This window comes from Odocoileus virginianus, chromosome 3, assembly GCF_023699985.2.
Source record: "Odocoileus virginianus isolate 20LAN1187 ecotype Illinois chromosome 3, Ovbor_1.2, whole genome shotgun sequence".
NCBI classification, from domain to species: Eukaryota; Metazoa; Chordata; class Mammalia; order Artiodactyla; family Cervidae; genus Odocoileus; species Odocoileus virginianus.
In genome coordinates, this window is record NC_069676.1 from 39,229,412 (window position 1) to 39,249,573 (window position 20,162).

At 37.2% G+C, this 20,162-nt stretch overlaps 1 pseudogene; it reads left to right on the top strand.

Annotated features, from left to right (window-relative positions):
• Positions 1 to 10,409: 10,409 nt before the first annotated feature.
• Positions 10,410 to 11,361, top strand: LOC139032363 (olfactory receptor 2T29-like; annotated as a pseudogene).
• The last annotated feature ends 8,801 nt before the right edge of the window (positions 11,362 to 20,162 follow it).

Genomic DNA, 20,162 nt, shown 5'->3' on the forward strand with positions numbered 1-20,162 from the left:
TACTAAACAACCAATGGATCACTGAAGAAATCAAATAAGAAATCAAAAAATACCCAGGGACATAAAAACAAAAAAGCAATGATCCAAAACCTACCGAACAAACCAAAACTAGTTCTAAGAGTGAAGGATATAGTGATGCATGCTTACCTAAAGAAACTGGAAAAATCTCAAAAATCAACATACCAGTATACATAAAGAAACTAGAGAAAGAAGAACAAACAAAATCCAAAATTAGTTCCAGAAAAATCATCAGTATCAGAGTAGAAATAAAATAGAAATTAAAAAACAATAGAAGTATCAATGAAGCTAAATATATCAGGGTATAATATATTCTCTTACCAGTTTTTATCTATGGTATATGTTTCAGCATATCCTCTTTCATTTTTTTTTTTATTTATACATGCCCCCTATGTTTTCTTCAAGAATATTGCTAAAGGTTTGTCACTTTTGCTTACCTTTAAAAAATATTTTTGTTTCATTGATCTTTATTTATTTATTTATTTAGGCTGGGGCAAGGAATAGCGACTTTATTCAGAAAAGTCGATAAACCAAGGAGGTGGTAGACTAGTGTCTCAAAGACCAATCTTGCCTGAGTTACAATTCAGGTTTCTTTTTTCTTTTCTTATTTTTTAATTGGAGGAAAATTGCTTTATAATATACTCTGGTTTCTCTTCAGATAGTATACTCTGATCTTTTCTGTTGTCTTTTGAGTCTGTATTTTATTTATTTCTACTTTTCCCTTTGTTATTTCATTTCTTCTACTTAATTTGGGCTACTTTTGGTTTTCTTTTGCCACTTTCTTGTGGTGTAAAATTACAGTCTTTACTTGAGACTTTTCTACATACTAACATCTAGTTAGTATGTAAAACATGCCCGTCTACCCCAGTCATGGGGATATTAGTGGAAGTACAAGGCTGATTATTTTTACAAGCACTGAAGGGTCAGTTAGGAGACCTGACATAAACTGAATGACAACTTTATATCAACCCCACCCCCCACAACATGCTTTAAACCTACAGATGACTCTTATAGAAAATGCAGAAAAAGAGAGATAACTTCATCATCCTGAGGTTTATGAAAAGGTAAGATAAGAAGTCCTGGCTGAATTGACTCCAGAAAGGGCCAAAAATGCATGGCCAGTATGATTCCTTTTGAAAAAAGATGATTAGAAACTTCAGATACTTGTTAGTGTTTGTTGATGCTTTTCCAGAATGAATGGAAGCATACCCCTCTTGGACAGAAGGAAAAAAAACCTATGAAGTGGTTAAAGTTTTCTTTAAGGAAAGTATGCCCTGATTTGTAGAGGTTCAGTTCAGTTCAGTCGCTCAGTCGTATCCGACTCTTTGCGACCCCATGAACCACAGAACGTCAGGCCTCCCTATTCATCAACTCCCGGAGTTCACCCAAACCCATGTCCATTGAGTCGGTGATGCCATCCAACCATCTCATCCTCTGTCATCCCCTTCTCCTCCTGCCCTCAATCTTTCCCAGCATCAGGGTCTTCTCAAATGAGTCAATTCTTCGCCTCAGGTGGACAAAGTATTGCATAAGTTAATTCCCTTCAAAATGGTCATGGCCTGCTGTCTTCTCTCCAGTATAATTCAACAGGTGTCATATTGACTGGAAACTGCATTCATCTTAGAGACCACAATCAATAGGAAAAACAAAACAAAATAAATAAGCATGGCTAAAATATGATAGAAAACTAATTTAACTTGGAATAAGACCTTTCCAGTTGCCCTGCTACAGATTAGAGTGGCTCCCAAAAGCAAGCTTAAATTAGTCAACCTGGGCAGGAGAGTCTGTACTGTCTTGGAGAATCTAACTGTCATGAGCTAAAGTAAGATTTTAGGCACTGCTAATTTTTGCTCGTGAGTTTACTTCAAAGAGGTCCACATACCTGAATGACATCATCCTGCTCCCTTTCTACACCACAGTTTGAGTCATGCTTGAACATTGGAGAGCACAGAAGACATAAATAGACATTTCTCCAACTAGGACATACAGATAGACAACAGGCACATGAAAAGGTGCTCAAAATCCCTAATTTTTAAGGAAAGGCAATCAAAGCCACAATGAGGTATCACCTCACATCACTGAGAATGCCACCATTGAAAAGTCTACAAATGATAAATGTTAGAAAGTGTGGAGAAAAGGGAACTCTGCTATACTGTTAGTGGGAATGTAAATTTTTGCCCACTGTGAAAAACATCATGGTGATTCCTTAAAAACTAGAAACCATGATACCATATGATCCATCAACCCCACTCCTGGGCACATATCCAGTGAAGATGAAAATTCTAATTTGAAAATATGTATGCAAGCCAGTTGGAAACAGGAATGACAACCCACTCCAGTATTCTTGCTGGGAAAAACCCATGGACAAAGGAGCCTGGTGGGCTACAGTCCAAGGGCTCACAAAGAGTTGGACATGACTGAAGTGACTGAACAAGCATGCACCCCAGTGTTCATAGTATCACTATTTATAACACCCATGATGTGGAAGCAACCTGTCTCCCTCAACAGACAAATGGATGAAGAAGATGTAGTATATACAAACAATGGAATATTCAGTTCAGTTCAGTTCAGTTGCTCAGTCATGTCCGACTCTTTGTGACCCCGTGAATCGCAGCACGCCAGGCCTCCCTGTCCATCACCAACTCCTGGATCAGTCATAAAAAGTGAAATAATGCAGCAACATTAATGGACCTAGGGAATACCATATGAAGTGAAATAAGTGAAATATGCAGAAAGACAAATATTGTATCACTTACATGTGTATTCTAAAAAAAATACAAATAAATTAATAAATGTATTTACAAAATAGAGGCAGATTCAGAGGTAAAAGAAAACAAACAAAATTACTGCTACTCAAATGGAAAAAGAGGGGTGACATTATAAATTAAGAATATGAGATTAACATATACAAACTGATATTCATAGAATAGGTAAGAAATAAGGATTTACTGTATAACACAAGGAAGAATGTTCAATATCTTCTAGTCATGTATAATAGAAAACAATCTGAAAAAGTTACATATACAATCACCTTATTGTACATCTGAAACTAACACAATTGTATAAATCAACCATATTTCAATAAAAACAAAACTGGAGAAAACAAGGACCCAAGCATCAACTTGCCCCTAAGTGGACAGGACCATAGTGAGCACTGCTGAACACTCACTGCACTATTAAATTAGCTGAGATAAAACTGTGAATTAAAATTTTTTCTACAGAAACTGATGGGATGAAGAAAAAGCAGGTGTGGTCTTATGAGCCACTTCAGTTCAGTTCAGTTCAGTCGCTCAGTCATGTCCGACTCTTTGCAACCCCATGAACTGAGGCACGCCAGGCCTCCCTGTCCATCACCAACTCCTGGAGTTTACCCAAACTCATGAACATCGAGTTGGTGATGCCATCCAGCCATCTCATCCTCTGTCATCCCCTTCTCCTCCTGCTCCCAATCCTTCCCAGCATCAGGGTCTTTTCCAATGAGTCAACTCTTCGCATCAGGTGGTCAAAGTATTGGAGTTTCAGCTTCAGCATCAGTCCTTCAAATGAACACCCAGGACTGATCTCTTTTAGGATGGACTGGTTGGATCTCCTTGCAGTCCAAGGGACTCTCAAGAGTCTGCTTCAACACCACAGTTCAAAAGCATCAATTCTTCGGCACTCAGCTTTCTTCACAGTCCAACTATCCCATCCATCCATGACCACTGGAAAAACCATAGCCTTGACTAGACAGACCTTTGTTGGCAAAGTAATGTCTCTGCTTTTTAATATGCTATCTAGGTTGGTCATAACTTTCCTTCCAAGGAGTAAGCATCTTTAATTTCATGGCTGCAATCACCATCTGCAGTGATTTTGGAGCCCAAAAAAATAAAGTCAGCCACTATTTCCACTGTTTCCCCATCTATTTGCCATGAAGTGATGGGACCAGATGCCATGATCTGAGTTTTCTGAATGTTAAGCTTAAGCCAACTTTTTCACTCTCCTCTTTCACTTTCATCAAGAGGCTTTTTAGTTCCTCTTCACTTTCTGCCATAAGAGCTGTGTAATCTGCATATCTGAGGTTATTGATATTTCTCCCGGCAATCTTGATTCCAGCTTGTGCTTCTTCCAGCCCAGTGTTTCTCATGATGTACTCTGCATATAAGTTACATAAGCAGGGTGACAATATACAGCCTTGACGTACTCCTTCTCCTATTTGGAACCAATCTGTTGTTCCATGTCTAGTTCCAACTGTTGCTTCCTGACTTGCATACAGTTTTCTCAAGAGACAGGCGGTCTTAATTTTATATTTTAAGTCAAGATAATTAATGATGTCTTTTGTTCTCTTTTGTTTCACCACACTGGTGATAGACACTTGCTGGAAAGGACCAAAGTGGGAAATAATCCCCCTTTCTTTAAAATGTTGGCAAGATATAAAAATAGCATAAGGAAGAACATCTTGGATATCACCATCCTAAATGCAGGAGAAGTGAAAGTGAAAGTCATTCAATTGCGACCCATGGACTATGCAGTCCATGGAATTCTCCAGGCCTGAATACTGGAGTGGGTAGCCTTTCCCTTGTCCAGGGGATCTTCCCAACTCAGGTTCCTGCATTGCAGAGTTTATGTATATATTCAGGTGTTTGTTGAAGTGTTATAATACAGCCATAAAAAGGAAAACAATGTATGCCCAGCTTGGGACTCAGGAATACTGTCAGTCCCAAGTTAATCAATTCCATCCCATAATCACTCCCTTATTTCCCTAATCCAGCAGGAAGTAGCCAAAATGATCATTACCCCTTACCACACAAGAGTGTGGAATGCACATTGACAGTGGGGAACTGGAACAGAGAACAAATCTGACTCCATATTGGACCTATTTTTCTATCTCTAATCTTTGCATTCTATTGGCTCTACTTGGTTGTGCTGGCTCTGTGCCTTTGTAAAAGAATGTTGCCTATTGCCTGAAATATCCCAGTGCTCTGCCTCCCACACTTTTTCCATTCATACAGAGATAAAAAGCTGCAGAACAGAAAAGAACAATTGTCTTGTTGGAGGTTTATAGAAACATTATGACCAAGCCTACATGGACAGGGGCAAGAATGAAGGATTCTGGCACAAATAATTTTCAAAAAAATAGACACACCCTTAACATAAGAGAAGCCTGAATCTCCCTTTGGTAAGATGATTCTTTGGGACACTATTCCACTATCTTCTTGGTTTGCTTGCTTTACACAAATAAATTCACTGTTCCTTGCACCAATACCTTGTCTCATGATTTATTGACCTTTTGTGCAGCAATCTTTAAGAGCCTGGATTCAGTATAACAGCAAAACTTCAGAAAGTTTTTGGAAAAGAAAGTTACTGCCTATATGAAGATACCTGAAACATTTTATACCCTTTAGTAAATTAATTTAGAAAAAACTGCATTCAGAGACTGCTTTTTATAAAAGTGCATTTATTTGAGCATAATTTATAATTTAGAAATTTAAATGCAATATAATTATTCAATATTAAGGATTATAATAAATGTACAATTAACTTGATAGGATATTAACCTCATATCCAATTATAAGCAAATACTTTATACACTTCAAACTGATGGAATATAATAGGGGATTGGCTACAGATTAGCTGGTAAAGTGTTGGAAAGAAGGCTGGGGAAGCAAGAAAGAGAGTATTGTCATCCAAGGACCAAGAGCCCTCGTGAACTACTGGAGAGCCACGAACCCACACTGCTGAGCTGATTGAGCTGCTGTATTTTGGGGCTACTGGTGGAACACTCGTCTGCTGCAACTCAGATGCCTGCATCCCGTAGTGCCACTGAAACTACTTTAGAAGTGCTGGATCCCATAGCTCTCCATGGTCCTCAGTTGGCTCCAACTGCTGCAGCTGCCAGAGACCAACAGCACAAACAAGAAAAAAACATGCAGCTTCTTTATTTCTCCCACTGTCCAGTGTCTCCCAGTACTTGCATTCTCAGTGTCTTATGGGAAACAAGGTGACAAAGGAATTAGGACAAACCATCTGTAGACGGAAGCTCAGAGGACATGTGAGACCACCCCACAAAGTGTGGGCCTCACAAACAAGTCACCATTTAGACAAAAGATGCCAAGGAATAAAGATGGCAAGGGAAAATAATCAACATAATTTGAGAACACACATACAGAATAAGGTTAAGAAGAATTTTGCTACAATTTCCCTGAGGATCAGTCAGTCAGTTCAGTCGCTCAGTCGTGTCCGACTCTTTGCCCTGAGGATAGGATTGCTTTATTTTCTTCCCTGGTTTATCACAACTGCGTGGTATATGGTACACATTTCATAAATATTTGTATTCTGAAATCAAGATACAACCATTAAGGCATAATTTTTGCCTCAAAATGTAAATTATGGTTGATTTTTAAACTTTCTTTGTAATGGTTTGTGGGTTTTAAATTTTTTTTCTACAATTAGCATGTCAAAATATAAATTAAAACCAGATACATAAAATTAAATGCAGTATTAAAGCAACAGAGATTGCAACTGGGTGACTAAAGAAAGATTAAAATCAGTACCCTACAGAAGGCCAATCCAGACGAAAATATAAAAGACCATCACAATTTTAGTCTCAACCACAGTACTGATTAGTAGTGCTGTCTTTGACACATCAATTAGACTATGAATTTCAGACTCTGTAACTCTGAAAGACAAGCATCAATACCACACAAAAAGTATTGAAGAAGCAATGAAGATATATGTATACATATAAGAAAATATTTTTTGTAATGTGAATAGGTTAAGGCCATACATAAACTAATACCTATGCCATAGATAAAATTTTACTGATGATGGTAAGATTTGAGATTATTGCTATTTTTTTTAAGATTTCTAGTTTAACAATAAAGATATTTTTTTAAGACATTAGGAGAAACCAAAAAAAGTATGACAGAGATATGTTATCTTTTTTTAGTTCTCTTAATTGCATGCTTCTTGAAGGTTCCAGCGAGGATTTATCAATAGAAATTCATCCTCCACTCCACTAATGAGCATAGTAACACCAGGGATGAAGTCACTGTCCTATCTCTATTTATACATTTAACTGTGACCACTCTCCATTAGCCCATCTAGGTGAGGCTTTCAGCATCATCTGATATTGGAGTAAATCAGATAGGAATATAGGTCTACAGGATCAAAAGGGTAATTATTATTTTTTTCTTGTTCTACTTCTGACATTCTATTAATACTTGACTATATTTCCTAATTTTATCTTATTATCTATTTATATGGAGAAAATCAATAGTGTTTGTTTTTTTCTTAAATCTTTTATATAACACTTATTTACTGCAGCATATTAAAATATGGGTTTTGATTTCCAATCATTTATGGACAAAAGAACTCACATTTCTCCTCTATTACTATGTGATAAACTTGTGTCCTTGTGATTCAAAATTTTGCAGAAGAAAATGAGCTAATTTTACTTTGAGTGAGGATTATTTCTGATAGTTAGAACACTGAAATAAATGTCTTAATCTTACATTTCTCAGATGAAATCGACAGTGGCTAATACCCAAGTTGTAGACTTTAGAGGGAAGACAGTGGCCTAGAGAATTTAAGGTAGGGTTAAAGGTTCTGTGTCCCAACACATGAGCTGATACTCGAATACTTCTTCAGATGAATTGTGTGATGCTAGACAGATGCCCAGGAACCAGAATTATTTAATTTGTAAAAGGACAAAATAAAATGAGTTTGTAATTCATAGGCTCCTGGGGAGATTTAAAAAAAAAAAAAAACAGCAACATAATAAGACAATTGGCTTCACCCAAGATTTTATATGATTCTACCCCTAAGGTTAATAACTCCCCAAGTTCAATATGCACTATTCCACTTATATTAAGCTCAGACAGTTGGATAAAGAACAGTAAGAGTTACCAAGAAAACAAGTTGCCTTGCCTGATACAGACTGTATTCCTTTGACTGTCTGATGTCCAAGGTAGGCTGTTCAGTGTGGCCTTAATCACAGTGACTATGATTTTCCAAAGAGCAAAGAGATTTGCCCAGTGCCTCCCATTTCCCCTCCTGCTCTCATTTCATTCCTTCAGCAGTTTTGAGGTCTTCACATTGCGAGTCACTGCACTGGTCCTTTGCCACTTTGATCACAAATAGAAACTCAGCCACAAGTGTATCTTTAGTTTATTTGTTTTTAAATTTTGCACAGAGTTCAGCTTTCCTCTGCCAGCATAGGTGGAATTTGACAGAAATATTATATTTTTAATGGTACTTTTCCCAGATATTTAGAATAAGGGATTATTTTCAATATTGTTTACTGCTTCAGCACCCCAGAACTTGGGACTGTTAATAAATCTCTGGGATTATTACAAGAGTATAAAGTATATTAGGACTTGGATAATCTTCCCAACATACTCCTACAATCACAAGTACTTCTAAACTTTTCTCTGCAAGAGGAGCCAACATTTCCTCTTCTTGGTAAGATTTATAAAATTTAACATTTAACATATCAGAAATTGAAAAGTTGCAAAGGTTAAATCTTCATAAGAAAAAGTATGGAAGAAGCAATTACTGAGTCTCTTCTAAAACACCAGATGTATTTTGCTTTAGTCCTCTTTCTTATTTTGTAGCCCTTTTAAAATTCTAATTTAAATTATATTTACATAATACTTCTCCCTAAATAGATTGAATATGACTCACCTAAATGTAAACAAGTTTAATTTTTCTTTGATTTGTCCTCAGCCTCCAGCACAGATATAAGCTATGTACAACAAGGTAGAGAAAAGAAAACTGAAGTCAGAGACATTTCACTGTTGTTCAGTTTTCCTCTCTGAGTCTCTGTTTCCATGAAAAATTGATTGCCATAGACAATAAAGCTGATGATGTTTACAAGACAACTAAAATCTTGTCTGTAAATGGGAATAACAATCTCAATGCTATTTCATCTCCCTAAGATTTAGAACAAATGGTATGAGCTTTAAGCAGATGAAGCTGGAGAAGACAGAACTGAAATGAAACTGTCCATAAAGCTCTACTTAACCAGAGTTAAGAAAGATAGATTATATATTTCATATTTATATGTCAATATTTATATAAAAGGGCCTGCCTCATAGCTCAGTTGGTAAAGAATCCATGTGCAATGCAGGAGACCCCGGTTCAATCCCTGGGTCAGAAAGATCCCTGCAGAAGGGATAGGTTACCCCCTCCAGTATTCTTGGGCTTCCCTGGTGCTCAGCTGGTAAAGAATCTGCCTGCAGTGTGGGAGACTGGGTTCAATCCCTGGGTTGGAAGATCCCCTGGAGAAGGGAGAGGCTACCCACTCCAGTATTCTGGCCTGGAGAATTCCATGGACTGTATGCCATGGGGTCGCAAAGAGTCAGACATGACTGAGCAACTTTCTCCCATTTATATAAAATACATAAAGTTTGTACTGTAGAAAGTCTGAGATTATGTATATACTCATATTTACATATATTTTAGAGAGATTATGTTAGAATAATATAATATATAATACTGTGAAATAGTATAATTTGTGTGTATATATATATATATATATATATATATGTCTTGAACTACAGAGTTTATCAAATCCAAATTCTTGTATAAATGTAGAGGTATTAAAACTAGCAAGCTGAAGCAACGAATCTGATCATAAAAGAAATAGTAACAACCTTCTCTTAGAATATGTACAATATTTACTAGATATTAATGCTTGGGCAGTATGTATGATTATTCACCTGTAACTGGTAATGTTTTCAGCCTTTTCAATATTTTACTTCATTTAATTCTAAATGCATTTTATATCAAACATTATTCTTTGTTTAAGTAGAGTAGACAGAGGAATGGTGGATAGAGGATAATAAAGACCCATACATAGTCCACCCTTAGAGTCTGGGCTTCTCACTCACTCTCTTTAGTCTATCTAAGGGATTGGTTATTGTTGAGAACCCAAATCTGCCCCTGGAATGCATGGCTCACTCCACAAAAATGCAGAGCCTCACAAAATTGCTTGAACCAACACACAAAGATAGGTGGAATTTTTGGTATTTGTGTTCACCAAATTATGTTTAAGTTACTTTCTAATTTTTTCACATATTACTAAAGGTTTTTAAGATCCAATTGGATCCTTAAAATAGACAGATTGAATCAATTCTGCCTTATATAACAAAAACCTAATGTTTACTATAAATAGATTATTTTAATCAACAGTTGTGAATTCTTAGTTTTCTACTAAGTTTTTTTTTATTTACAAGCACCTTATAACCCCCGAATCTCCAGTCTCATACCACTAACTCCTTTCAGCACAATTGCATTGCTTTGCATCCACAAATAGGCACACACACACACACTAAACATTCATCTCAGGTGATCGTATACCATGAGTGATTTATTAATCACAAATCTTTCCTTGGTGGTCTAGGAGAAACTTCATGGACAAATCTACCTGGGTCACCAACCACACTGGACAGTTGGATTTCATCCTTATGGGGCTTTTCAGTCAATCCAAGCATCCAGCTTTCCTTTGTGTGGTCATTTTTGTGATTTTCCTGATGGCCTTATCTGGAAATAGCATCCTGATCCTTCTGATATATTCTGATGCCCACCTCCACACCCCTATGTACTATTTCATCAGCCAGTTGTCTCTCATGGATGTGATGTACATTTCTGTCACTGTGCCCAAAATGCTCATGGACCAGGTCATGGGTGTAAATAAGATCTGAATGTGGAATGCAAATGTTTTTCTATGTGACACTTGGAGGTTCAGAATATTTCCTTTTGGCTACCATGGCCTATGATCGCTATGTGGCCATCTGTCATCCACTCCATTATTCTACTCTCATGAGCCATAAGGTGTGGCTCCTCCTGGTGTCTGGCTGCTGGTTCCTGGGATCAGTGGATGGCTTTATGCTCACACCAGTCACCATGACCTTCCCCTTCTGCAGATCCCGGGAGATCCATCACTTCTTCTGTGAGGTCCCTGCTGTAATGAAGCTCTCCTGCTCAGACACTTCCCTCTATGAGACACTCATGTACCTGTGCTGTGTCCTCATGCTCCTCATCCCCATGACAGTCATTTCAAGCTCTTATTCATTCATCCTCCTCACCATCCACAGGATGAATTCAGCAGAGGGCAGGAAAAAGGCCTTAACCACTTGTTCTTCCCACATGACTGTGGTCATCCTCTTCTATGGAGCTGCCATCTATACCTACATGCTCCCCAGCTCCTACCACACCCCTGAGAAGGACATGGCTGTATCTGCCTTTTACACCATACTCACTCCTGTTCTAAACCCTTTAATCTATAGTCTTAGGAATAAGGATGTCATAAGGGCACTAAAAAAAAATGTTGAATGTAGAACATTTCAGAGAACCATAAAATAAGACATTTTTATACTAGTGGTTTATTTTTCTTCATTCTGTATCAAAACTTTCTGGTCTTATACAAATATCATTCTTTAGATTCCCATACCATGTGTCATGTAATATTCATTTATTTTAGAAAATTGTTTCCCTGTAATTGAAAGTCATTCATTATTATACTTCTCTGTACAAATTATTTTTACAAAGCTAGTAGAGGTGATGGAATTCCAGTTGAGCTATTTCAAATCCTAAAAGATGATACTGTGAAAGTGCTACACTCAATATGCCAGCAAATTGGGAAAACTCAGCAGTGGCCACAGGACTGGAAAATGTCTGTTTTCATTCCAATCCCTAAGAAAGGCAATGCCAAAGAATGCTTAAACTACCACACAATTGCACTCATCTCACATGCTAGTAATGTTCAAATTTCTCCAATCCAGGCTTCAGCAGCATGTGAACCGTGAACTTCCAGATGTTCAAGCTGGATTTAGAAAAGGCAGAGGAACCAGAGATGAAATTGCCAATATCTGTTGGGTCATCAAAAAAGCAAGAGAGTTCCAGAAAAACATGTTTCTGCTTTATTGACTATGCCAAACCTTTGACTGTGTGGACCACAACAAACTGTGGAAAATTCTGAAGGAGATGGGAATACCAGGCCACCTGACCTGCCTTCTGAGAAATCTGTAGGCAGGTCAGGAAGCAACAGTTAGAACTGGACATGGAACAACAGACTGCTTCCAAATAGGATAAGGAGTAGGTCAAGGTTGTATATTGTCACCCTGCTTATTTAACTTATATGCAGAGTACATAATGAGAAACGCTGGGCTGAATGAAGCACAAGCTGGAATCAAGACTGTTGGGAGAAATATCAATAACCTCAGATATGCAGACGACAGCACCCTTATGGCAGAAAACGAAGAACTAAAGAGCCTCTTGATGAAAGTGAAAGAGGAGAGTGAAAAAGTTGGCTTAAAGCTCAACATTCAGAAAACTAAGATCATGGCATCTGGTCCCATCCCTTCATGGCAAATAGGTGGGGAAACAGTGAGAGACTTTATTTTCTTGAGGGCTCCAAAATCACTGCAGATGGTGACTGCAGCCATGAAATTAAAAGACGTTTACTCCTTGGAAGGAAAGTTATGACCAACCTAGACAGTATATTAAAAATAGACACATTACTTTGCCAACAAAGGTCCATCTAGTCAAAGCTATAGTTTTTCCAGTAGTCATGTATGGATGTGAGAGTTGGACTATATAGAAAGCTGAGCCCTGAAGAATTGATGCTTTTGAACTATGGTGTTGGAGAAGACTCTTGCGATTCCCTTGGACAGCAAGGAGATACAACCAGTCCATCCTAAAGGAAGTCAGTCCTGAATATTCATTGGAAGGGCTGATGCTGAAGCTGAAACTCCAATACTTTGGCCACCTGATGCAAAGAACTGACTCATTTGAAAAGACCCTGATGCTGGGAAAGATTGAAGGCAGGAGGAGAAGAGGACAGCAGAGGATGAGATGGTTGGATGGCATCACCGACTCAATGGACATGAGTTTGAGTAAACTCTGGAAGCTGGTGATGGACAGGGAGGCCTGGCATGCTACAGTCCATGGGGTCGCAAAGAGTCGGACAAGACTGAGCAACTGAACTGACTGACTGATTGAATCCAAACTACATTTTATGAAGTTTTAACTCCACCATGTTTCCGTGGAAGAATATTCATACTCTTAAGAAATTCACAATTAAAATATTTAGATGAAAAAGTGTACAATTGCTGAAAGCTAGAGATGAGATGAAGCAAAAGGGATATATTGTTGATATGTGAATCTGGTAAATATTATATATGTTAGTTATACTATTATTTTTCAAGGTACTTGTTTGTATATTTGAAATTATCTAAAAGTAAAGGATTATGTATCAGACTTTTCTCCCTTTTCTTGTTCCCACTTTTTGATTGGTGGAGTATAAGTGACCTATCTTAGAAATTACATTCATTTTAATGTGCTGATCATTGCTGGGACAATTCTGTCTTCTAGTTGCCTTTATTGAGGTCTACTTTGTTCTTCATGGTTCAATCCTGAAGGTGTCTAGTGGGTGTCAGCTGTCTGAAATCCTTATTACTTGTGGTAGATCAGAAATTCAAGACCCCAAAAAGTAACCTCAAATGGAAGAAATAATATTAACCCCAATGTTCCCTCAAGCAGGGAACCTTTTCTTTGTGAAGTGGTATCTTAGCTGAGATTTAAAGTATGTAATTTATTACACAAGCAAGCAGAGGAAGAACAGCAAATATTCAACTCTTTATTTACTCAGTAGACATTTCTTTAAATTTTTAAAATATTAGGTAAGTGAATTTAGAGTTCAAATTGCATATGGCTACTATCTCTACAAATTTGAAGTGTACATATATTTTGCAAGAAAAGTGAAAGTGAAAGTCATGTCCCACTCTTTGTGACCCCATGGACTATACAGTTCATGGAATTCTCCAGGCCAGAATACTAGAGTAGGTGGCCTTTCCCTTCTCCAGGAGAGATCTTCCCAGTCCAGGGATCGAACCCAGGTCTCCCTCATTGCAGGCAGATGTTTTACCAGCTGAGCCACAAGGGAAGCCCAAGAATATTGGAGTGTGTAAAGGTAAGTCCAAGAATACTGGAGTGGGTAGCCTATCCTTTCTCCAGTGTGTCTTTCCAATGCAGGAATTGAACCAGGGTCTCCTGCATTGCAGGCAGGTTCTTTGCATAATAGTTGCTTTTTAAAATATGTAAATGCACAAATAATTTGGTGCAGAAATACACAAATGATTTGATGCTCATGGGAAAAGTATACTGGTTATCACCTTATTAGGACATATCAGTTTCACCTCTAACATGCAAGTTCATCCAAAAGAAGAGGGGCTGAGAGAAAACTTGAGAACTCTGTGTTGAATGGTGACTAGACAAATAAAGGAGGCTGGAATGGTGTGGAAGGCTTGCTCAAGGACCTGAAGCTATGTAAGCTGAACAGCATGATTAAAGATCAGGTGGTTGGCCAGGCAGGAGAGGTAAATGTTCTAATGATATCTCCATTTCTGTTTCAGGTTGTAGCCTCATTTCTTGCTCTTTTGTGACCCAGGGTTTTTTTTTTTTTTTTTTTTTTTCCATTTATTTTTATTAGTTGGAGGCTAATTACAATATTGTAGTGGTTTTTGCCATACATTGACATGAATCAGCCATGGATTTACATGTGTTCCCCATCCCGATCCCCCCTCCCGCCTCCCTCTCCATCCCATCCCCCTGGGTCTTCTCAATGCACCAGGCCCAAGCACGTGTCTCATGCATCCAGCCTGGGCTGGTGATCTGTTTCACTATAGATAATATACATGTTTTGATGCTGTTCTCTTGAAACATCCCACCCTCGCGTTTCCCCACAGAGTCCAAAAGTCTGTTCTGTACATCTGTGTATCTTTTTCTGTTTTGCATATAGGGTTATCATTACCATCTTTTTAAATTCCATATATATGCGTTAGTATACTGTATTGGTCTTTATCTTTCTGGCTTACTTCACTCTGTACAATGGGCTCCAGTTTCATCCATCTCATTAGAACTGATTCAAATGAATTCTTTTTAATGGCTGAGTAATATTCCATGGTGTATATGTACCACAGCTTCCTTATCCATTCATCTGCTGATGGGCATCTAGGTTGCTTCCATGTCCTGGCTATTATAAACAGTGTTGCGATGAACATTGGGGTGCACACGTCTCTTTCAGATCTGGTTTCCTTGGTGTGTATGCCCAGGAGTGGGATTGCTGGGTCATATGGCAGTTCTATTTCCAGTTTTTTAAGGAATCTCCACACTGTTCTCCATAGTGGCTGTACTAGTTTGCATTCCCCTTTTCTCCACATCCTCTCCAGCATTTATTGCTTGTAGACTTTTGGATAGCAGCCATTCTGACTGGCATGTAATGGTACCTCATTGAGGTTTTGATTTGCATTTCTCTGATAATGAGTGATATTGAGCATCTTTTCATGTGTTTGTTAGCCATCTGTATGTCTTCTTTGGAGAAATGTCTGTTTAGATCTTGGCCCATTTTTTGATTGGGTCATTTATTTTTCTGGAATTGAGCTGCAGGAGTTGCTTGTATATTTTTGAGATTAATCCTTTGTCTGTTTCTTCATTTGCTATTATTTTCTCCCATTCTGAAGGCTGTCTTTTCACCATGCTTATAGTTTCCTTTGTTGTGCAAAAACTTTTAAGTTTCATTAGATCCCATTTGTTTATTTTTGCTTTTATTTCCAATATTCTGGGAGGTGGTGACCCAGGTTTTTAAAAGCAGTAGTGGAATGACCAGACTTGCATTTTAGAAATATTAAAATGGTGGTAATTGATTGAAGAACTGTAAGACTAGAGGCATGGAAACCAAATAAGTGAAGACGATGAGCTGAATAGTGTAAATCTAGGTGGAATGGACCATGACCTAACTCTAAGAAGGTTGGGCTGAGTATCTTGGGTAAAAAAGGCCTTGTTGAATCTGTTCCATAGAACCACGATTTTTTTTTTGCATGTGTAAAATCTTTCAATTGGCAGTATCAATGTGAATTAGATGGTTTAGAAAGTACAGATTCAATTTTCCTCTTAACACACTCAGTTACCTAATGATTATAAAACAAGGATCTTTCAATATTGGAGGAAATAAGCTGGGGAAAACAGCTTATAATATTTTTGCTTCAGCCAAACAAAATGAATAATATATGCATTCTTTAACTTTTAGAAAAAATGAGTAGTGTAAATAGCACTCATCAATTTGGTGAAACAAATGATATATTTAAAGTTCCATATAAAGTGCCCTGGATATGGAGAACAAAGGCAAATAGAACAAAACAAAGTATAATGTGTAATATTCTTCCGAAGATGATTAGTCTTATTCTGTCTCAATCAAAAAAAATCAGATATAATAAAAATATGTTTAGAATGATGTTTTACTTTAAAAATAAAATGTTCAAATTACAGCTATCCATAGCTTCTACTAGTAAGAATTTACAAGAACTGTGCAGTTAGTTGTGATATTGTTAGCCAAATTATACATTGAATAAAATACTCATAATTCCTGAACATGGCAAAACAATTGTTGCTCTAAATGTATTTTACATCTAGAATAAAAAGAATGAATGGCACAGTTTCTGACACTGGAATGCACTTGCTTAAAGTGCCACATAAATAACTGTGAACTATAGTAATTTAAAATTGTCAAACTTCACGTGGTGTTCATGCATCTGTGTTTATGATCCATTAGCAATTGAACAAAGAAATCACTTCTACTGCATAAAAATGAACCTTCAGTTTCCTACATTCTTCAAAGGATGCTAAGCATGAAGACTGGAATTTTTATCAAATGAAGAATGAACCAACCAAGATTAGATAGAGAAGTTTGCTTTGTTTTTCACAAATATTCCAATTTTTAACATGTTTTCATATGTTTTTTAAAAAACGAGAGTAGCAAAATAAGTTTCCGAGGAATGGCTCAAGAGAAGTTTAAAGAACAAAATTATGTGCATTGGAAATAACACTTGCTATAACTTTGGTTGCCTGTTTTCCTTCTTAGGTTACTGTTTTAAAACGAGGCTTTGCAGTTATTTTACATTGAGTTCAAAATATGTAAACTTCTAATGTTATGACTAGGACCCAAATGTTGGATACAGTCATTCAGTTCAGCTGTCTCTCAGTTGTGTCTGACTATTTGCGACCCCATGGACTGCAGCATGCCTGGCTTCCCTATCCATCACCAACTCCCGGAGTTTACTCAAATTCATGTCCATTAAGTCAGTGATGCCATCCAACCATCTCATCCTCCGTTGTCCCCTTCTCCTCCCGCCTTCAATCTTTCCCAACATCAGGGTCAGTTCTTCACAGCAAGTGGCCAAAGTACTGGAGTTTCAGCTTCAGCATCAGTCCTTCCAACGAATATTCAGGACTGATTTCTTTTAGGATAGACTGGTTGGATCTCCTTACAGTCCAAGGGACTCTCAAGAGTCTTCTCCAGCACCACAGTTCAAAAGCATCAATTCTTCAGGGCTCAGTTTTCTATATAGTCCAACTCTCACATCTATACATGACTACTGGAAAAACTATAGCTTTAACTAGATGGACCTTTGTTGGCAAAGTAATGTCTCTGCTTTTTAGTATGCTGTCTAGTTTGGCCATAACTTTTCTTCCAAGGAGCAAGCATCTTTTAATTTCAAGGCTGCAGTCACCTTCTGCAGTGATTTTGGAGCCCCCCAAAATAAAGTCTCTCACTGTTTCCACTGTTTCCCCACCTATTTGCCATGAAGGGATGGGACCAGATGCCATGATCTCAGTTTTCTGGATGTTGAGTTTTAAGCCAACTTTTTCATTCTCCTCTTTCATTTTCATCAAGAGGCTCTTTAGTTCTTGATGAAACTAAGGCACAGTCATACCTTATTTTATTGTGCTTTGCTACATTGTGCTTCACAGACACTGGATTTTTAATGGAGTGAAGGTTTGTGGAAACCCTGTGTTGAGCAAGTCTATTGGTGCCATATTTTCAACAGCATTTGTTCACTTCATGTTACTGTGCCATATCTTGGTAATTCTCACAATATTTCAATCTTTTTCATTATTTTTATGTTTATAATGGTAATCTGTGATCATCAATCTTTGATGTTATTACTGCAAAAATTTATAACTCACAGAAGTCACAGAAAATCATTACCATATTTTCAGAATAAAGTATTTAAAATTAAGGTATACATACAGTTATTTCAGACAACATGCTATTGGACATTTAATAGACTATAGTATAGTGTATATAAACTTTTATACAAACTGGGAAACCAAAAATTTCATGTAACTAGATTTATCACAGTAGTCTGGAGCTAAACCCTCAATATCTCCAAGATATACCTGTAATTAAAACTTATTTTCTAATGAGAAAATAATTTATATATCTGTAACATGCTTTTTAAACTATAAGAAATCATTTTAAAATACATATGAATCCACAAAATACCCCAAATCACCAAAGCAATCTTGAGAATAATGAACAAAGCTAGTGATATGTTCCTTGTATTCAGACTGTACTAGAAAGCTATTGTAATAAAAACAGCATGATACTGGTACAAAAAGGCACATAAGTCAATGGAACACAATACAGAGACCAACAAAGCCACATATCTACAGTCAATTAAACTATGACAAAAGAGGCAGTAACATATAATGGATAAAAGACAGTCCCTTCAATACGTGATGCTGAGAAAACTGGACAGTTGCATATAAAAGAATGAGATTAGAACATTTCCCTTCATCATATACAAAAATAAGTTCAAAATGGATTATAAATCAAATATAAAATATAAAACCATTGTAAGAAAATAGATAGCAGTGCAAAAAACACCGAGCAAACAAAGATCCTTTCCAAAATAGCCTAACCCACCAGAGTTAGATGATTAGTAAGCAAATTGCAGGGCATTTATCTCATTAATAAGCTAATTGCAAGGACAATTATGAGATCCTGCCAACTATGCCAATTATACTGTGCCAGTCTTATACTGTAACAAACGTTGTGGCTGAACCAGGCCTTGCAATTCTTATTTTGATTGCAAGGATTTCTTTAGCAAAGGCTGTCAGGAAACTTTGAAAAGATAAAGGTCTGTTATAGACCCATAAATAGCACAGCACATTTGAGCAAACTTGGGAAGAGAAAGTGAGAGAGAGAAAAAGAGAGAGATTAAGGACTAACCTGGGATTCTGCTTTTATTGAGGTTGAAGGTCGAGGCCTAGGGTTTCACAGAGACATTCTCTTTTGGTGAACTGAAAACACAGACCAGAAATTTAAAGTGCAGAAAGAGAAAAAATGTGTCCCAAATGGTGAGTTACTGAAATCAACCAATAATTCTAAAACAAAAAATCTCAGAGTTAAGCATGCTGTGTGGCCTGGTTCTGGCTCTTTATCTAGTCTTGAGGCTCAATGTGTTTATTTGAGATAGTCTTCTTTGAATTAGATGTTTCCTTAAAATGGATGCCTCAGCAATCAGAGCTTAAGTCAAGCACTTGTATTATGAAAAAAAAAGAAAAAACTGTTGGGGCTTATAACACCACACATACATGGTCAATTAATTTGCAACAGTGAAACAAAGATATACAATGGGAAAAAGACAGTACCTTCAATAAATAGTGTTGGGAAATCTGGACAATTAAACACAAAAGAATAAAGGTGAACTGCTATTTTCATATTACACAAAAACTTATCCAGGTTTGGTGAGACTTGAATGTAAGATCAGAAACCATAAAACTCCTAAAAACAAAACAAAACAAAACAAAAAATAGGTGCTAAGTACCTTGACAGCTATGATCTTAGGATTTTATACCAAAAGCAATGCCACCAAAACAAAAATAAACCAGTGTACTATATCAAATTAGAATACTTCTGCATAACCAAGGAATAGAGAAACAAACTGAAAAGGCATCTTACCTCATGGGGAAAAAATTAAAAAACATTTATTTGATAAGCAGTTTTTATACAAACTATATAAAAACTCATAGAACTCAATAAAAAAATTAAAATGTACAGAATATCTGAATGGACATTTTTCCAATAAAGACATACAGATGGCCAATAAGTGTATGTAAAAATGTTCAATGGGGCTTTCCTGGTGGTTCAGTGGTAAAGACTCTGCCTCCAATGTAGGAGCCCCAGGAGATGCAGGTTTGATCCCTGAGTCAGGAAGATCTCCTGGAGGAGGGCATGGCAATCGACTCCAGTGCTCTTGTCTGGAGAATCCCATGGAGAGAGGAACCTGGTGGGCTACAGTCCATAGGGTCACAAAGAACCA